The following is a 17,503-nucleotide window of genomic DNA, read 5'->3' as shown; positions in this document are numbered from 1 at the left end:
ACAGAAGGAATTGAAAGACTGAATCCAGTAGCAAGCCTAGACTGCTGAAAAACCTTTTTTTTGCATAAAAGCCAAACCTGGCTGGGAACCCAGTAGCCAGACACATATTTCCTTGTTGAAGAGGGTGTTGAGGCTCCTTGAAGGACACGATAAACTGAAACATTTGTCTTACAAAATCTTCTCATACTGTAGATAGGCTGTCTTGTCCAAATTGGCCTGCCATTGATCTAAAAAAGGAGGCAGGAAAACCTTCAGAGAAACCACTGGAGGGCTGAAGTGTGGAAATGATGCCGACACTGGATTGCTGGGATTCTTCTGGTTTCTGCATACTTCCCAGGATGTAGCATAGACAGCATGGTGGGTCAGAGTGAAGTATCAGGGTTGAAGAGGGACCTACACAAAGGTTTATTTATCTTAGGTGATTAGAGTTACCAGATAGCCTGTGTAAAACATTTTCCGGACAGGACATGGTTGGGTATATAAGCTTCAAATGCAGTACAAAGGAATTTCTAACAAGGCAGGAATTAGCGGAGGTTCTCAAGGAAGTTAAGGAGGCAATTGGGAGCTGCTTTAAAAACAAATACTTTTTTTTACTAAAGTTAAGTAGACCTCTTTTGATTTCACAAGGCTTTATCTCTGACAGTTTCTGTGTTTTGAGTAGAAAAAGGATCTGAAAACCTGCTTTTTTCACTTCGTAACTTGGGGTGAGTTATAGATGGTATTTTTCCACATTCACGTTGTTGCTGCAGAGTAAATACTGATATAATGAGTTACTTCACCCATTGGGGATAAAAGAGGATGGTTATTGAGCGCTTGCATTTTCTGAAAAATATCTAATTTGTGAATCTTAAGGCATCGCTGCCGTGATATCAGTTGTAAAAGGTGAAGAACATACTTTTGCTAAATGCTTACATTTTTTGTATAAATGGTTGTATAAACAGGTTAACACAACCTCTTTAGATGACAAGGCCTGTTTTATTGATAGTATTTGTGTGCTAAAATCTATAGTGATCAAATGTGAAGATTTTTCACATCATGTCATGCCCAGATATTTCACATCTGTCAGGGTAAACTCTGGACAACAGCATGCTGTGTCCATTTTCTTTTAGACTGACCTATTTCAATACCCTGTTAGGAAGAAAATAAAAATCTAAATTAGTTCAAGTTAAATCTTTATTATACTGGAACTTTTTTTTTTTCATGTGAGACGGAATTTATAAATAGACACCTGGCTCATTATGAACATTTTTTCCTTCAGTAACTTTCTTATTATTAAGCTGTTGACAAATGCATGGTGCTCTTGGTTGACACCAATAACGTAATCATTTTGAACAAAGAAAACACTGTACAGATTGTCCTTGAGCTTAGTCAGTCTCCATGTCTGTGGACAGCCCAGCCTACAGGGGGCGCAGTCACACAGTGACCACACTGTACAGATTGTCCTTGAGCTCAGCCAGTCTCCATGTCTGTGGACAGCCCAGCCTGCAGTGGCCACAGTGAAAACAGTTTGTACAGATTGTGCTTGATATTCTTTTTCATGTTGTTTATTAAATGTGTGTTTACCCACACTTTTATATATTCTGTTTTAACATTTTCTCCCCAAAACTGTTAACAATATTTAAGATTTATTGATTAAATGTTCCCATGAAGTCCTGTATTTCTTTCTTGTATGTACTTTTCAAACTGCCCACAAAATGCCCAGCTGTACCACTGTGAGTGTCAGCCTGAGTGCACTTCAAAGCTTAAGAGAGAGGTTGTCCACCCCTAGCTCCAGGGTTGGCATATATTAGTCAGTCCATAGCTTCTTCAGCCTAGATTTGGAACTTAACCTGATAAAAGTAACAAACATCACTGCAGTACCTTGATCTGGACGCGGGACAACGTTTCTAATTATCAATTTATTAATCTTGTCTGTGAAAAATTTATCTGTGTAAAATTATCTGTGGGTCCATTTTAAAAATAACAATTAACATCATGTAAAGAAATTATTGAACACCGAATGTTTGTATGGTAATTAGAGGCCACGATCTCAGATCTTTTGGCTAAGAAACTTGTTTTAAATCAGTAATCTGAGATCCTGCATGTGTTGTCATGTGCGTGGATGTTGTTCTTCAGGATCAAGTGAAACACAAACCAGGGGGTGCCATTAGAAACGAAGAGGATGTGTGTGTTTGAAATTAAACACGGGAGGCACTTTTGTACACAAAGGGCAGTAGGCATCTGGAACGAGCTGACCAGTCTTGCTGTCAAAACCGATCCTTTCAAAAAGTGACTGGATGAGATCCTCAGATTAATTAACTACGAGCAACCGAATGAACCAGATGGACAAAATGGCCTCATCCTCATTTGTAACCTCTCTTGTGTGATGTTGTGTATGTAACACAAAGGATCCCATAGATATAAAGCCTCGAGGTAACAACATGTTTAAAAACTAATTATAATGTAAACATGTTTGTATTTATGTATTATTGGGTCTAGGCTGCAAATTCTTTCAACAGCCTTTGTTGAACAGGTTAAGCTGTTTCTGGTGCTCTCAGAGGCCCAATATGGTGTTCACTGGGTGTTCTTATTATTTTGGGCTAAAGTGCGTAATGTCATTGCAATTATTCTGTTTGGACAAACTTTTTTTGGACTGTCAGTGGTGTGACTGTGATTCCAAATTGTCTCGATGAAGATGGGGTTTAATTCTGTGGTTGTGCAGTCCTGTAACTGAACTGGGGGTAAAGCAGAGGGGAACCAAAGCATGTAAAAGGGACAAACTCCAGGGAGACTGTCAAATACTGGAAACCCATGAGCACATGGGGAAACATGCAGACTCCACACAGAAAGCCTGAAGGCTAGATTCAAATCAAGCTGTGAGACATCTGTGCTAGCCACCATGCCAGTGTTACTGGAGCTAGCTCAAGGAGCTAGGTTTAGATAATCGTACTTTACACAGAATTAGTAGTAAAAGATTTACTTTCCAACTTCAGCTGTTGAGTGGCTGTTAAGGCAAGGTCTGTGCTGTGCAGCAGGACAGAAATGGAAATTCACTGCACATAGTCCGTGGAGGACCAGTTCTGTTTTCCATTTGAGAAAGAAAGAAGCACTGCGCTGGGTCACAGCAGTGTTATAAAGTTAGCAAGCTTCAGTCATTAAATGTGTGTACTATAGGCCCTGAATACACCGGGTGAATTGGAATGAAACATTGCAGTCAATTTCATCCAGCAGACAGCCCCCAGGAAAAAAAACTCACATCACCTTGAGCTAAAAAGAACCAACATTGATCGTTCCTGAACCAACAGACTCAGTTATCTGTGCCTAGATTGTATTGTGTAGTGTAGTTTAACATCACTGCGGATTCACACGGAGCTCTTTAAAAGACTTCAGGGCCTCATGAATATGAATAACGGCACCCTCGGGCTGCTTAAAACGTTTGTCCCTATTAGTGCTGCATTCATTCTTAAAATCTTCAGCTGCAATAGAAGGAACCAAGGGCAGTAAGCATGGCTTTTGACAGAAATAGGCTCCTTCAGCTCCCGAATCGAGTGTGCTGGAATTATGGATTCCTTCACAAGATGCACTCCATGCCGGAAGAAACACTTATTCGCATTATCTTCTCGCAAGGCTCCCTTCGCCATCTGCAGGTTGCGGATTTTTTTCTGAAACAGCTCTAGTGCGCAAGAAAACCTTATGAGCCATTAGCATGCTAAACTTCAGACAAGAGGTGCTTCTAGCCTACAAATAGGGAATGTGAACAAATTCCACAAACACAAATCTTTTTGGCCGAAATGATTTTTCCGGGATTGTTTTTGCAGTTCAAGCACACTTTTCAGCCAAGTGCCCGTATAGTGCAGCTATGAGAAAAATGACAAAAGCTTTTTAACAAACTGTATGCTTTTTTGCAAAAAAAAAACACCCAGTATGCTCAAAGCACCGTGGTAAATTAAAAAAAGAAAAAAATATCCCACCAAACAGGTAGAATTAAACAGGATTTTCTTTAACTGAAATAATGACACATGTACAATAAGAAAAAGAACCATGCTTTAGGCTGTATCTGCTGTGTATGATGAAATTCTGTTGCCTTTTTTAAATGAAAAACCAGCAGATACCCATGCAGCAGGCATGGATAAGATGGTGAATGTTCAATACAATAGCTCAGCACTTTTATCCAAGGTCCCAGTCATGCAGAACATTTGTTTTGAAACAAATCTGCATTAGGGGTCGTTTATTGTAGGCAGAGAGTCCTGCACCCAGCGATGGAAATGATGGATGTATATAGCACTCGTTGTTTGACTCAGTTGCAGATAGGAACAGAGCGTGACTTCAGATAATGCAATTATACTGTTCTAGCAGAATGTCCTTCTGCCTGCCTGATACAAAAAAATATCCAGTGAATTTCACATCTGACCCATACAAATTTAAGCCACAACCTTGACTGCGAATACTGATTTCTTTCAAAATCCTGGTGTCCTTGCTAAATGACAGAGATGACCTCTGACAGGAGTCCACCTTTTGATGAGGACAGTTGTTTAAAATCTCTCTGTGCACTTTGCATAATTGAATTTCAGCAATTTCATGGGCCTAAGCTACTTTATGTACCATAAGTGAGCGGTTCAGATTTCTCATTACGACATGTGCCTTTGTTTTGCACTGATTGTGCTTCCCTGTTAATTGTCTCGAGGTGTTTGGCAAATGAGTGTTGAGAGCTGTTTGTGTGAGAACTCAGCAGGGTATCACCTCCCCAGATTTCTTCCAGTAAGACTAGTGTCTACACTTCTTACACAAGGAGTGGAATTTAAGAAATTGGCATTTCTTAAAGAAAGAGTCGGCACATTTTGGGATACTTGTGGACAACAGCAATTGAAAGAAGCCAGTAATTTAAACCTGCCAATGTTTCAGCGCTTGGATTAGTATGATAAAATACCTATCACTATAATTGTTTCATGTATTCACTCACAACTGAACATTTTATTTTACAAAATGAATTAATATATTAGTAAAAGCATGTGTGAGAATTTAATTTAATTGGCTGTTGAAACACTTCCTTTAATGGCAGAATCAGAGAACATCATTGCTAAAAGGCAGCCCCACACTAAATTAAATAAAAAGAAAAGGTGTGAAGCTTACATTTTTCATGTCGACTCAGGCGTGCGTTTGGATTTTCAAGTTAACCATCTGCATTGCTGTGTCACAGCCGGACTTATTACATCTGTGCTGCAACTCAATTATTTCATTTCCACATTCCTCCAACGCTCACTGAAGAATAAACCTGATTTTAATTAAAAGCTTCCCGGTGATGTACAGCCACCTCAATGCATTTCGCAACGTTTCCTTATTCTAAAGATTGCAGGAGTGCATTGCGTCTGCAAACATCATTCAGCCCTAATGGAATAAGACCATCGCGTCTCAACGCACATCTTGTGTCTCCCTCATGAAGCCTAAATATTTAATAAAGAAAGTGTAATTAAAATAAGCTCAGCTGTATTGAATTTCTGCATTTGTGTTTGTGCAATAAAACACAACAACACTGTCTCTTGCCACATTCAGGAGAACTTGATCACCACTGAAGGGCTCCACAATGACGCCCCAGGGAAATACTTTTTTCTGCGGCCTGCAAAGCTAAGAGGGTGTCTCCTCTTACCCCCGAAGGCAATATCGAAACCCAGCAAGACGGGAGACGTAATTTCTGATGCTAATTAAAAGCATCACCCCTTTGGGGAAACAATTAACTTCTCACCAGGCTCAGCTGGGTGCATGCTGCCAGGCTGTAAAGGCAGTTAATCAAGAAAGCAAGCGTGGAGCTCGGCCCACCCCCTGCCAGCCTGCCAGCCACGGTGGGCATCCGGTTAGGGTTCGCAAGGCCGGGGTTTGACTGGAGTTTTATTGTTCGCGCTCGCGTGGGCCTCGCTTTGTGCAGTTTTTGAATCCGATGGGGCTCCGAGAACACTAGAGAAAGGCTATAAAAGAGCTGAGCCCGTTCAACTCATCTCATCCGTTTGGTTGTCAGGAGTTTCGCTATCCCAGAGCCCCCTTCTCGGTCCCGTGTCCCAGCAGGTTGTTGAGCTCTTTAGCCTCCCTGTCTGGAGAAAGTCCTGAAATAACTTGCTCCCTTTTAATATTTCCCCCTTTCTTTAAAATGTAGCTGTTTTTTTTATTACAGCCTTGAAGGCTGGTGGTTACGGGGTTCGTGGCTGTACTTCTTAAGAATTTGGAAGTGTACCGCAAATTACAATTATAATTGCAAAAGGCTGACACGTGAAGAAGGCTCCACGGCCGAAACATTGTGTTTTCTTTCTTCTCTTTCCAGCGTGGAATAAACCTATTACTGGTTCCTTTGCAGCCTACGCATGCTCATGCAGCTGCCCACCTGAACAACTACAAATTAAAATTAATATACATATGCAATAAAAGTACATTCTACTTCTTAGCATGTGATGTTTATTATTTTAATTTCTCATTTTATTTTAGGCATACTGAGTGTGTTAAATTTGAGAATCCGAAAATCATATTGCAGAGGTTGTGCACAATCTGCTAGATGTCTCATCACCACACAGCATTTCTGAACCACAACCATCCCTTACACCCTGATCCTTCATCATTTAACAGCATTGAGTAATGATCGGCAAAATAATTAAACAATTAAAGCCTATTGTAATGAACTCCCTCATTAGTATGGATCGGTTTGGTGGTCTGCTGATAAGAGGTGTTCGCTTCAGTAGCTGTGTACACAGCCCAAGATGCCCTGACAAGGATTGTCCTTCTTTTACTATATGAGATGAAATGTTCCCCGAGCAATTACAGAAGTTTCTCAGGTTATTTATTTTTTCTCTATATCAAAAGGGCTTGATTGAAATTACAGAGAAACTAAAGCTCTGCAAGACTAGCCATCCAATTTTCTGCTATCATTGAGACTTTAGAGATTTAAACTGCATTAGCTCTGATGCATAATTACATTACGTCTCTGCCTTTGCATGCTGACAGCCGTGCGAATATGCTCAGCCACACGTTTTCTTTCTTCTGTGAAGTGTAAGGAAGTATAAGGGTCATGCTTGAGCGGTCCAAGGAATTGACCAGACTTTGAACTTGTTGGGATGGGGAGGGGGAGGCTCCATCGGGGTACAGTGTTGCCTGCCTTAGAAGATGGACCACCGTCCTTTTCGCGTTTTCAATGTGGAGCCTCTGCCTCGTCTCCCCACCTGGAGCATTGAGACGTTTAAGCTCTCTTCCTTCCGTTTAAGGAACTTGCTACTGTGTCGTGTTCTGTCAAAACAAGACCAGGGAACGTAACCCATTTAGTAGCTTCCAGGGTAATCAAAGGCAAAAGCTGTGGTTTGCAAGGAGACTTTACATGTACAATTGGAATGAATGCAGCTTCAGTAGAAAAGACAAAGCCAAGCTAACCGTAGTACACTAGCTACATACCCAAGTGCAGCTATTGCAGAATCACTAATGCAGGCTGGATACCATATGTGTGAATTGCCTTTCAGCAGTACCTCGTATTAGACACACAATATTGAGAGAATAAAAGTGTCCTGCCATATGCTAGTTTAATTGTTTTGTTGTACCTTGACAGGTTGTTTTGCATCGCAGTCAGAATTTTGTGCTTTCCATTTGAACTATATTTCAGTGCAATTATGAACTGCTCTTAGGAAATATTCCTTGATTTTAAGGCAAAGTCAGCATCACAGGTCATCTACCGCTGTATCTTTTTGATTTCCAGGTTGGGAGATCATTCCGCACCACTGTTTTTAACTTTTGAAAAAGAGTTTTTCTTTGGATTTCAGAAGTATGCAGAATTCGAGGCATTTATGTAATAAACAAAAGCTGACACACCAAAGACCTGGCATTTTATCCGTAGGCTAAAAACCTATTTTACTGGAAGTTTACTACAGTTACATAGCGGGAGCCGCCTGTGCTGTACACTTGCAGTGAATTAGGATGTTCAGATCCAGTGGCCCCCAGACTGCACCCAAACTGCAGGTGAGAAAGATGAGATTTGGAAATGTTTGGAAAACTAATCAATATCACAGATTCCAAAGCAAGGGAAAACGTCTTTGACCCTCTTGTCTTTCTTTCCTTCTTTGTGTGCATACCAGCAAAGTTGCCAAGTGTTTAAAATATTGTTTATAACACTAAATGTATATCTTGTGTAGCTTCTGCCCACATGACAGCTCTTGTGCAGTTTTTAAAAATATGGCTACAGTGACCAAAACCCCACAAGAAAAGGGATTAATTCACATCGCACCCCCTTGTGTTAGGGTCCTGGGAGTTCCATATTAAATGCCACATTCTCTTTTCAATAAGTTTCCTTTGTTCACTTGTTGATTGATTTTTTAAATTGAATTATTAGATCCGTTCACTATTAATGTTGTTTTCCATGTGTGCCTTGTGCTTCCTTGCTCATTTCACTTGCCTGTATCCTGTGCCGTCTCCCAGCTGTTAACTCCATACTAAAGCATGTATCCTTGATTGAATCCTACAGTAGTACTACACATAACAGGATAAAACCGGGTGCCTTCCGATCCCGATGCCATAACATCAGACAAGGACTGAAACTGTGACTATGATCCCCTGGGTGCTGAGGGGTTTCTTTCACCCATTAAGATCTGACTTCCCCTTTTGCTCTGGCGCTGTGGGAACATGGGGCCACAGCTCCCAGAGGCACGCGTGTGTGTCGATGTCAATCAACACAAAGACGACTAACAAAACAGCTCCCCTTGGGGCGAAGAACAGGCTCCCAAAGCCATCGACGGGGAGGTAGTCATTTCATACTGGATCGATCTACCTTGTTAAAAACATGAGAGCGTCGTGATTGAAGGAGACGGCACCGGGGTTACAAGGGAAATGGAGCAGAAAATTAGGCAACATTTTGGTAACCATTGACAGTTCTGTCAACCCTACCCCCCATCTAATACCTCTCGAGTTTAGTGCACAAGTGACTTCCCATCCTTGTTTTCCACCGGGAATTGGATGTGCTGGTGGCACACCACATTGGATTAACAATAGCTGGCCTTGGGTTGGAATCTGAATTGTGTGCAAACTGATTTTGTTGGCCTCACTTAGTTTATCACATGAATATACAGTACTTTGGAAGAGTAGGCATGAGTGGTAATAATTAATTTGGCTGACCCCTTTATCCAAAATGACAAACACTGGAACCCATTTACACAGCTATTTAAAGAAAAGGGTATTTTATTGCAGCAATATGAGTGATGTATCTTTCTCAAGAATACAATAGTAGTGTCCCACCTGGGATTTGAGCCCACAACTGCGACTCTAGAGCCCTAACCTCAGGTCCACCTGGCTGCCGTACCTGCTGTAATAATAGGATAACCAGTGTTAAGGCCTATTTTAAGGGAAGCTCAAAAACCCCAGAAAAAGACAGTATTTATGGGAGGATTATAGCCCAGAATCTGGTTACATAACAAGAAACATTGGTATTAAATGCTGATACTTGTTTTCTTAATTAGGGCATTTAACATTATCATCAATTCGCTACCCAGGGTGTTCTGTGCTGTTATGTGAGCTCTAAGTAAAACAGGGATTGATGTCTTTATTATGTCTTTATTCTGAGGCTGAAGAGCAAATACTTTAGGCCGAGTTCTCCCAGGACAGACCTGTGCAGAATGAAAGCTGTTCGTTTACTTTAATTGGCCGCGCTGAATCTGAAAGGTGGCTGAAAAAAGCCACGTGGAATAGAAGGTTTCTTCCTGTTTTTGGTCCATAAATGCACAAGGAACGAAACCTAGCTCTCATCAGCGGGGAGCTTGCAGGAAGTGTCCCGTCTGTCTTGGACAGATGTTCCTGAAGCTCCGACAAGGTCCATCAGTTCCGCAGCAGATCCCTGGCTATCGTTTCCAGCTTTTTTGGGGATATACATTTTTGGCAGAAGGGATGCACTGTTAATGTTGCCAAAATTACATCCAACAATGCAGACATGTTCCTTGCCTTCTTTTAGTTAGAAACACAGAAAGTGCAGATGATACCCTTTAGTAATTGCATTGCACAAGGCGAGGAGCTTCCCCTCGTAACTTGTAATTGGAAAATGCCACCGCGGCTCAGAAGCCCTTTCTCCCTTCTTTTGCATCTGCTTGCAAAGTTCTGAAATGTCAGCCAAGCCTCTTTAGTGAGAAAATATGGATACTTCTTTTGCATTCACTTTATAGATAGAATTCCCAATGAGCTATAAAAAGGAGGTCATGCAGAGGGCTGCTAAACTCAGGGACGATATTGCTCGCTGTACAGAAGGCCAGCTCTCCAAAAGCTTCAATACACATAATTCAGAATGGCTGCAGGCTAAGAAATAACTGCATTCTAAAGGACATTACAATTGAAACACTTAATGGGAATGTTACTAATAAATGAATTAAGGCAATCTCACATTGAAGATTTATATTTATTATCCTGAATCCTTGTATGTGTGAAGTATTCTAACATATTTCATAGGATTACAATTTTTCTTATTTAAACCTTGAGTAATGGAAGTGTTTGATTCTGTAATTTTAAGTCTAACCACACAATTTTATGTTAATAAAGAAGTCTGATAGTAAGCACAGTATGCCAGGCGTATACTAGCAATTACTACACTGTAAAACCAGGCTCTAGGTTTTAATTTAAACTCTACCGGAACAAGCCAAACCTGCCCAAGTGTTTTTTGATGTAGGGCTTTCTACAGGCTCCAGATCAATTGTACACCAGACAGACGGGACAGCAGTTTTACATTACCTCTAAAATGAAGCACAATAGCACCTCAGGTGCTATAGAAAATAAAGTTTATTATTATTATTATTGTTATTATTATTTAAATGCAGCTTAATTATAGCTAGACAGCTATAAAATACCATAATGTAACATGGGATGAAAATGAAAGTTACCTTTGATATTTTGCATTTGATCCATGCCTTTTAAACAATTACTTCTATTCTGCAGTCATTGTTCCTACAGTATATTATGGGCTGCCTTTTGCCTTCTGGTAATTAATGCACTTCTCTAGTTCACATCGCCTCATTGAGAGTAGCTGGTTGTAACAGGAAAAGAAATGAAAGGATTTAATGTCTCATGGTGTCCAGCTGATCTGGGGACCAGTTGGCAACAGTACTTTGAAGAAGATGAACATCAAAATGCATTACTGGACCGCTGCTTCAGCTGACTTGTTTTGAGGGGATTCTCCAAGTACAGTGTTTCTTATTGGATATGTCATGACTGAGTGTTTGGAGTCACAGACGATGCACTCAGTTGTGATGACATTCATTTCCCCTTAAAGACCTGACACAGTTTCCCTGTCTTGCATCTTCTGGCTTGTCTCTGCCTTTGTGGTCGCCGCCCTGGAACCTCTTGGATCTGAGCCCCTCGGAAAAAAAGACATTTTTGTCTCTCCAAGAGCTGTGCTTCTTAGGCGTCCCAGATACAACTCAGCCTGGGGCTTTTAGCAGGCTGCCCGATCCAGATAAGTCAAGGCTGCAGACACACGGGGAAGACCTCTTCTGGGCAGAGGTAATTAAAGACAGCTCACAGAAATAACTGGCACGGCGAGTCCCTAGCCTTATCTGCTAAACCTTTCTTAATTTGTAAAGACAAGAAGTGCGCATTTGCCAATCTTAATATTGCTTTGCAATGCCCTTAACTGGCTCTTTTTTTGATAGAATCTCTGTGTTGTTACTACGGCCTGCAGTTTGAGGTTTTGATTTTGGCTGCCCCTGTTTTTATCTCTCTATTTTGGTGTTATTAATACAAAGTTAATGTTTGTGTTCGTACGGCTATGGGGGCTGTTTTTCCTCTGGGTTGCCATTTCTGGTTCAGCAGAGCAATAACCACACAGAGACAGAGGCGGGGGGGGGGGGGGCTTTCACCTCTTGGTGATTAAAAAAAGGAAAGTGCTTTGAAACTTGTGAGGAAGGTGACAGCTCGAATTACTCCAGCCTTGTCCTTGTGCAGGTCTCTGGGGCTTCCATCTAGGTCAGAAAACCTGTGAATGTCAGTTTACTGGTCTCCGTTTAGCCTGCGGTGGATATGTGTTAAGATCACAGAGCTGCCAAAGAGATTAGTGGCAAGGTTTGGTCAACTTGCCTTCACACATCCCACAACTAATTGATGGTGGAGTTCAAAGCTCAGTTCAGGAGCAACTGCACAGCTGGGCAGGGGGAACTCTTGCGGTTTGTGGGTTCACAGCCCAGAAGCCAATACTGACACTGTACTGGAGTGTCAGCATCTGGTTTCTCTTTAGCTCCACGATCACTGCCCATCACTGTGTGATCAATTACAGTACTTTTCTGCTTTTGCTTGCAAAGTTCTTTTAGGGTCCTATTTCGTTCAAGATTTCAGAAGACGCAAAAATGCTATAATTTAGGGAAACAAATAAGCTAAACATCTGTCTCTAATGAATATCTTAATTGGTGGTGGTGGTTGGGGGGGTGGTACCAGGCTGTCTGTACAGTGTTTAAACGCTTGGAAGCATCTGCTCTGTCATGTCCAAGGCTTGTTAGTAAGTGTAACACAATGGTAATGATGAAACAGATGTTTATATAGAAGCTGGAGCATCGTACATCCTTGAGGCGTTCTACCAAAGCAACTCAAACAGTAGGGAAAAAACAACTGCTATTAGGTAATATCAGGCAGTTTCCAAACTTTGTAATGAAGCAAGATGGAGTGGGAGTAAATCACGGACGTTATGACTCAGGAGATTTTACTACTAGGTATCGGTTTGGAGGCACTGACATACCAAGGGGTTGATTGTTAACATTCAAGCCTGGCAAAGGAGAATGTCTTGGCTTTTGGTGATTTTGTTAGCATGCTGCAGTCGCTGAGAACCCTCAGGGGCTGATTTGTATGTTTCACACATTGCAAGGCGTTAACGCTGTCATATGTGAAGTCTTTAACTTCTGCCCTGATGCTACTAGATTCAGGGCCATACCAGAAACCCATTTGAGAACGATCCAGCTACCCATCCAGTATCAGAAAACCCACTTACTCCTGCATACACAAACACACAGGGTCCATTTTGAAACCCCAGCTTACCTCTCCAGCAAGTTTGGAAGATGGGCCAACACCCCAATTCAGTAATTTGCGAATGAAATGAAACCAGAAAGAAGTGTGTAAGCGCTGTGAGACGATGACACTGTCAGGTTATCATGCCACTGTATTTCTACAACAATGGGTATTATTCAGGTTCAAATCCATTGTTGTATAAACAGGTAATATCTGGGATTGCAAAGGTGCAGTATGGATCTTGCAATAACCCAAGTTGATGGTGTTCACATTTCTGTGTGTGACCGGTTGAGAACACAGTAATGATTTGCGACACTCAAAGTAAGACCCTGACAGTATGGCAATTTGTTGCCCTTCACGCCTCAAATACAAAGCCCTGTGCAATGCATGGACCCATACTGTACCTTTACGATGAACTTTGCTTTGCTAGAAATGTTATGCGAAGCCCATAGTTTGCTCTACAGTGTCATTATTTTTAAAGTATCTTTTCTTTATTTTGAAAAAAAAAAAACCTCAAACGGGTTTTGAAAACCAAGTCGTAGCAAGGGAGTAATGTTAAGGTCGTTTGTTGGGCGGTTAAAGAAAAGAGGGCTTCGCCACGCAGCGGTTCCTGGTTCAAACCTTTGCTCCGTCACTGACCCGTCAGTGTACCCCCCCTGAGGGGGTGAGTGAACCGCTTGTGCCCCGTCTTCAGCTGAAGTATAGCACTGAAGTGCTACTTCGAGCGACTCGGCAGCGGGCGTCTTTGATGTTGTACTTTCTCAAACCTCTGCACGTCTGCTAAATAACTGCTTACAGTGTCTAAACCCTACAAGTTGCAGAAGAAAGGCTGCTGGCTTAGGGAAGGGGGGGTGCCCATCATGTGTTTGATGCCCTGTTGTACCAGTACACTCATCTGAGGAGGTGTATCTGTCCAATTAACAGCCTACACGCTGAGCAGGAGATCGGAATCGTCGTTGCGCTCCAGGATAAAATCATGAAACGCCAGCTATTGTTCCATCTCATCACGCACCCCAAAAGAGGAGAGCAACTGGAATTGACAGTAATACAGCAGAACTCTGTCAGACTGCTGATTTAAAGACATTGTACGAATGCCAGAAATTAAGAAATCTAATTGCAAATCCAATCAAAGCAATAGCATAACAACAAGAGCCGCTGGGATTGCAAATAAGAAAATACGAGCACTTTCTTTTAGGGACTTTTTAGCTTTGATGTGAACACCTCGCGAGGTTACGAGGTTAAATGGCAATTTTTTTTCGGGGGGGGGGGGGGATTATTATGTTAATTAATAAAAAGACTTTATTATCTTCCCTGTGTCTCGTACAAAATTAAGGTGAAAGAAGAACATCAGAACTGAAAAGATGGACTTGCACATACCACCAATTCTTCCTCTTCCTCTAACAATTGTTACTACTATTATTTGCGTGTTTTAGATGGAATTTAATATGGATTAGGAGCGACGTCGTGGTTTGTCTCAGTTTAGCACTCATTTCTGTAGTTTGCATAAGGGTGGAAGATAAATCTCAACCCAGACGAACCCAGTATTCGGATGGCAACATAAATTAGTCTTCTCGGATACAACAGAACATCATCGTCTTGTAAAAACAAATTTCGCGCCGTCTTAGGCCTGTTTGCTGACCCAAAGTGTAAACGTAAACTAAGAGTCCCAATCTTATTCTCACTATTGTTTATTTGCATTGATTTATTTTTATGAATTTCTTTGCATTCGAAATTCCACCGTTCTCTTTTACTCTCTGCAAATTCAAATTGGCAAAGTCCCCGTTTCCTATGTTGGCTATTTTGGCTTTGATTGCGGGGTGTCGGTGGAATGTTGTCAGAGCTATATTCCTACCTACTTTTTTTTAGCGAGGATGCTTTTAAAAAAACTTTTCATGTGGGTAGAATCAACACCTACCTCCTTTTTAAATTTTAATGCTGTATACTGTATCATACGTTTTTCGCTTCTGTATTATTCTGTGACGTTTAAGACCCGTTAACTGTGGCTGGATGTTCTCCGGGCACAGTGGAATCATACGCGTGGGCTACGTGAAAAAAAATGAGACCTTGTTGTTCGCTGTAAACAGTCTTGCTGAGAGTGTGTGTGTGTATAATCCTGCTGTGCCTCTTTCTGTAATGGCCATACCTATACACGCTCTGTCGTGCGCTGTAGCGCGTGTTACAGGACGATTTACAACGATACACCTGTTCCTTCTTTCACGGACACGAGTCGCCCACCCCGCGAAAAACACACACACTCGCGCAAAGCGATAAACTCTCCCGCTGAGCACGTCCGCGCGCACACATGTTCGGCAATAACAGCATACAGCACCGCCTACATGTATTGCACAACCACGCACATACATGTTCTTGGAACAAATCCTTTACCGTAGACACCCACACGCATTTCTAACCCCCCCTCACAAAGAGCACACTATGCAGACTGAAGCCTGCGCGATGTTGTATAGCGGATGAGCATTCAGGAGCCTTCAATATACCGAGGCAGACTCCGGCGATACCAGGGGAAATGTTGAAACGACGTAGGCAGGCGAGCCTGAGCCGATGATAGCGACGGTGGAATCGTTCCTTCGTTACTTACAGCTCTGCTCGGTAAAAAAGCAGACACGAGAAAACGGAACTCTGTCGCTCCTAAAAATTCTGCTGGGGGCCATAAAGCCTCCATTATTTACGCACTAGGAATGGATTCGGGCATTTGGAAATGTCCTTTTTGAGTGATGCATTTTCATTTTTCGTTTTGAAGTGAACGATTTTACATGAAAACGCTTTAAGGCGGCCAAGCTACCTGTGACACTGTTTCCCTTCCCCACTAACATAACAAGTGCAATAACGAAGCGCTGAAAAGAAACGGGAGTCTGCCAGCCCAACTGCGAAAACGAACCCCCTTTTCCTCCCTTTCAATGCATCAATCCGAAACTGCAGAATCAGACGTGGATGTTTGTCATGCAGGCAAAAACTGGCAACAGTGGCAAACCACGGGCAACAGCCCCCTAGAGCAAAGAGGATTCACTGTACGTTCCTTTTCTGCCTGCGTGTTTATTTGCCTGGGATTCAAATACACGCAAGGAGTTACAGTTTTCTGTCTGGTTTTCGGTTTTTGCCCATAACGCAAACCAATCCTTTAGCACTGAAAATATTGAAACAAAATAAACTTCCCTACCGTGAGAAGAGGCAGAATACTACAGCATCCTCGGATCCTCCTGTCCTCCCGTTTGCCTTATGTCTTCTTTTTGGTTTTTCTATTTAATCGGTTTCTCTTCTCCCCACATCAGGGCATCAGTGCATCTCCCGGGCTTTTACCGAAATCTCTCCCCCCCACCCAATACACAAAACATCCCTTTATTTTCTGACGGTGTGTGGGCGAGTTGAGGAGGACAGAGCTGTGTGTCTCCGGCTCCCTCTCTCGCGTCTCTGTTTCTCCTCCTCTGCGCGCTGCTGTCAGAGGCTGGCGCGGCTGAGCAGAGAGAGGTAAACTGGAGAAGAATTCAGCTGAGATTTTTTTCCCTTTCCTCTCAGGCTTGTCTCCTCCCTCTCGCCACCCTCCACTTTCTTCGTCTCCCCTGCTCTCTCTCTCCTTGTATTTTTTTTCTCTCTCTCGTCCCTCTTACTGCATCTCCTGCTCTCTCTCTCACCCTCTCCCATTCATTCTGTCTCATTCCCCTCCGTGCAGTCTGCCTTCCCCTGTCACTCCTCGCTGCAGCCTCGCTTGTAATTGCTGCTTGTTCGTTTTCCCCAGCGGCACAGTGGGGAGCAGCCGGCAGACAGAAATGAGGTGGGCTCCCCCACTCCCCTCGGCTCTTGACAAGTCGTGTCATAAATGTTTTAACAGGTTTACAGGATATATGCTGTACACTTTTCGCAGGTTGGACACAACAGCAGAGCAAGTGCGCGTGTGTGGGGTGCGTTCGAGCGCAGAGATTAGAAGCATTTGTCCTTTTTACAGCTACAGCTGTATGCAGATGTACTGCTGCTTCTCGCTTTCCTGTATTATAAATTAATGTGGCTCCTCACACCTCAGGTTTCTAGAATCTCAATAAATTCATACCCACCTGTGACTGCGCTGCCAGCGAATGACTGGAGCTCCCGACTCGCGGGGGCAGTGCCGCCTAGTGGCTACAGCTGTTCAAATCGGTGAATGCTTTCAATTATGAAGCTCATAATGATTTATTAATAAACTAATAGTTGTTATGAAATTTCACCTGCAAATGCTACCCGGACAAAGACTTGACTCATGTGTCTGTGACTTAGTTAGCTTCCTTCAAGGTAGCTCTGCATTTGTCACCCCTTAGTAATCCTTTAATGGCATGTAGAATATAGCATGGCACAGAATCAGACTTTTTCTTTTAAAAAGATCCCTTATTGCCCAAGCTTCTGGTCATGGAAGAGTGTCCCATCTTACAAAACTGGCACAGATATTGCAGTGGGACTGGTGGCCTTTTTTTTTAAAGTGGGTGTTATTTCAATAACACATTATGAAAGAACCTTTGTCAACCCTAAACAGGCTGTGCTGCTTGATGGTTTA

The 17,503-nt window shown here is 42.3% G+C and overlaps 1 protein-coding gene across 1 annotated transcript in view; it reads right to left on the bottom strand.

Annotated features, from left to right (window-relative positions):
- lrrn2 (leucine rich repeat neuronal 2) overlaps positions 1-16,712 on the bottom strand; it is a 53,744-nt gene extending 37,032 nt beyond the window's left edge. Inside the window, exon 1 of the mRNA XM_015342790.2 lies at positions 16,142-16,712. The gene's annotated coding sequence lies outside the window, so the exon portion shown is untranslated. The remainder of the gene's footprint in view (positions 1-16,141) is intronic.
- Positions 16,713-17,503: the final 791 nt, after the last annotated feature.

This window comes from Lepisosteus oculatus, chromosome 5 (assembly GCF_040954835.1).
Source record: "Lepisosteus oculatus isolate fLepOcu1 chromosome 5, fLepOcu1.hap2, whole genome shotgun sequence".
Classification (NCBI taxonomy): domain Eukaryota; kingdom Metazoa; phylum Chordata; class Actinopteri; order Semionotiformes; family Lepisosteidae; genus Lepisosteus; species Lepisosteus oculatus.
The sequence above is the reverse complement of the archived record's forward strand: the minus strand, read 5'-3'. Positions and strand labels throughout refer to the sequence as shown.